Source organism: Helianthus annuus, chromosome 14, assembly GCF_002127325.2.
Source record: "Helianthus annuus cultivar XRQ/B chromosome 14, HanXRQr2.0-SUNRISE, whole genome shotgun sequence".
In the NCBI taxonomy this organism is placed as follows: domain Eukaryota; kingdom Viridiplantae; phylum Streptophyta; class Magnoliopsida; order Asterales; family Asteraceae; genus Helianthus; species Helianthus annuus.
Genome location: NC_035446.2, coordinates 79690482 through 79694020, shown reverse-complemented (window position 1 = coordinate 79694020; position 3539 = coordinate 79690482). Strand labels below are relative to the sequence as shown.

General features: G+C 37.3%; 1 long non-coding RNA gene across 1 annotated transcript; it reads left to right on the top strand.

Moving 5' to 3' along the window:
* Positions 1-436: 436 nt before the first annotated feature.
* On the top strand, positions 437-2361 carry LOC110910224. Its single transcript, XR_002575947.2, has 2 exons — positions 437-742; positions 1371-2361. It is a non-coding gene; the product is annotated as an uncharacterized LOC110910224 (long non-coding RNA).
* The last annotated feature ends 1178 nt before the right edge of the window (positions 2362-3539 follow it).

The following is a 3539-nucleotide window of genomic DNA, read 5'->3' as shown; positions in this document are numbered from 1 at the left end:
AATCCAATAACCCATCAAGAATAGACGTGACATTATATATTATCATGTAAATGTGGGTATGCGACATTGTTTTTAATTTTTTTTTGCTGAAACAAGTGATTGTTTTTATGACTTTTGAGAAAAAAAATTTTTGGAAAAACCTTTTGGATGACCTAGTTCTCGTGGTTCTTGCAACTCGTGGTGTTTCTTATTTGAACCGAATCCTATATATATAGGAAACCATTTTTTAGTGAGAAAACTAAGGAAACACAATTGTGACCATTGATCTTGATCATCTAAGGGTTAGGGAAATTTGATGGTTATTGATTTAAATTTAATACATTACTTATGTTGATGAGTGGGCCAAGAGGGTATTTGTGTAAAAGCAAAGAGAACCCAAGTACATAAAATATTTTAAAATATTGTTGAATTGATATGATCAGTGTGTCACCATCAAACCATCATCATTTATATCTCATTCTCTCCCTTCTTATTTGAGAATTCAAAATATCTAGAACACCAAGAACATCATTCATCCACATCCAGATCTCTAATTCTCTCTCTTCAACATCCAGATCTCTAATTCTATCTCTCTCGTCACATTCGCCGGAGAGAGTAAACCATCATCACCCCCATTCAATCTCTCCAACATAGTACGACGGTACAAATCTTCATCATCTTCATCTAGAACACACGCAAAAGTGTGTGAGAGAGAATCATTTTTGAAGATCTTCATCGTGTTCATCGAACGGTTCTAGATCCGGTAAGTGTTCTACTAACAGCAAGAACACACTTGATTTTTTTTGTTAAAATGGTTGTCAATAACTTTTTGCGTGCTCAAAGTGTTCTAGTAATGGGTTAATGTTCATGTATTTTGCAGGTTTTTGTTTTTATGTTAAAATCATTTTTAGTTTTTTGATATTTTCAGTTTGTTGACCAATAATTTATGGGTTGGGTTTGTTTTAAGTTTTATGAATTGGATTTGCTTTATTTTGTTTTCTGTTTTTTGTTTAAATTGGGCATCCCAATTATTGGTAGATAGTTAGTTTGAAAATCCATAATTGTTACAGAAAAGGTTTCAAAATTTTGTTGGTTAAGTTGTTCTTTTTTTTATAATTAGTGTTAAATGTTTCAAATTTTTGCAGGCATAACTAGTTACGTATGTTACATTTCTGCCAGCTACATTTCTGCTAGTTAGATTCTAAACTGTTTGTCCTGTATGTTGTAACATATGTTACACTTTCAGACAATATATGGTGCATACATGGTGTTACACATTTTGTTTTGATATGAGTGGATATTGAAATGGTGAATGGTAATTGTTGTATCCTCATCTTAGCAAGTACTCTTTTGCTAACTACTAATATTTGTGTTTTTCATTTCTTGGGCAGGACTGGGACTGGCAAGAAACCTAACAAAACAAAAACTCAAAATTTAGAGAGTCTTCAAGTTCAGGGCTTAATTGGGTAGAAAGTAACTGATGTATTGCAAAATACATCGGTATTCGCGTCGGTTTTAGTCGTTAGTTAGATAGTTTTAGTGTTAGTTTAGTTTAGAATGTATATACTTTTGATTAAATTGTGTTTCCAGGTCTTTACAGCCAAAAGGAGCAAAAACGAGCAGAAATCTGGAAAGGCGGAAGGCTGGCACGGAAACCGAGGAGTCGGGAGCTGAAACGAAGCGAAAAATGCAGTTCTGGAGCTTCCAGGCGGCCCGCTTAGACTTTGAAACACATCCAGGCGCCCCGCATCAACTTAACATGGAAAAACTGAATTATTTAAGTTCAGGCGGCCCGCCTGAACTTAAGGTTACCTCCAAAGCGGGCCGCGAGCCTTATGAAGATGGTTTCCAGTATTTAACTCTAAGGCGGCCCGCGTTAACTCTTCAATTTATCTCAAGCGGGCCGCGTGAAGACCCTATGTCGGCAACAAAAGTTGCGTGCATGAAAATTTAGGGTTTTGGGGTTATATATTGATGGATAAACGTCTACAGCTGATCATCTACGAAACTAAACAACCTTGGGCAAGTTTTGACTGCTGATTGAAGGCTGTTGAAGGGTTTGGAGCATCTTGGAAGCTTGGAATCATTCGGGTACACTTTAGAAGCGTTCGGGAGTGAAGACCACGGGTTTTACCATCCTAATCTTTCGTTCTTTGTTCGTTTTTTATGTGTAACATGATGAATTCAGAATTTAATACGACTTTATTTGCATTCTTGATTATGTTTTCCGGCTAAAAACCATCAACTACCTAGGCTAATGACTATGGCATAATAAAGTTTGGATTTTTATTTGATTTTTGTCGTGGTTGTGGATCTTTCTTGTATTGTAAACGCTATGGTAGTTTATCTTGGTGCGTATGCGTGCTTGTGATTATTTGATTATTGTTTATTGCTTCATTCGATTCTTGGTGACGGTCTTTATCACATAATAGAGTCGGATTAGGGTTCTTGATTTAGGTGAGTGTCTATATCACATAATAGGTCATTAATCATTTAAGGTGAAAATCACGTGAAGTAACCTTAGAAACAATATTCGGTAATTAATTAAAATCAAGTGTGCTGCTAGACTCGTCGCGGAAAGGCTCGAGGATATTAATAGGTCTCGGAGTAGTTATAAGGAATTAACAACCCATTGTCTATTAAGCCAAGATTAAACCCATAGTTGCTTTAGACGTTCGCGCGGCAAAGTAGAGCGTCTTACATAAGCACTTTCAAGAAACTAGAGGACGGAAAAGAAATCTAGAAAACCGGTGAGCTTAACATCCTAGGTAGTGCCGCAAGAATCGCCTCGAGAGTGTTTGAGGGGCTTAGTGGTGTCTTAATAGGTTTAGCATTAAAAGATCCCGGTTCCACACCACAAAATTATCAAATAGGTATCCATTCTGAGTTTAGCCTGCGTCTAGCCTAGGTAGTCGTCATCGTCACTGGTCAAACCCTTCGTTCGAGTTCGTGTCTAGCTTTCTAGTATTCTTTTTTTATTTAGGATTTTTTTAGAAACCCCCCCCCTAAATTAATAAACAATTTAGTATGTCGTGTCAGTCTGAGTCTAGATAGAGTCGTAGCGTAATCAGTAGAGTCTCATGGGTTCGATACTCGGACTTACTTTAGCTTTACTACATCGATCGGTTCACTTGCCGGTTGTGTGTTTTAGGGTTTAGGTCGAGTCTTAGTTTTATAAATTTAAAGCTTAGAGAGTCTAGAATTAGGGTAATTTAGTTTGTTTTTTTTTAACCTATTTTCAGCACATCAAGTTTTTGGCGCTGTTGCCGGGGACTCTTGGCGATTGCGTTAATTACTTTGTTTGGACTTACTTGACATATTACGTGCTATTTGTTTATTTTGTTTGAGTCGTAGGAGTCTAATTAATTTAGTGTCTTTTATAGTTAGTCGAGTCGTTTAGTAGAGTCTTCTTACTTGTTTGTTCTCGGTTTTTGCAGTGGATGCCCCATACGCGCTCGCAGGGACCGCCGCCGTTGCCGTTTGCACTCAAGTCTTCCTTCTCGTCTTCTACGTCCGAGGTACGTGCTTCTAGCTCTACTTCATTTTCACAGTCCACCCCA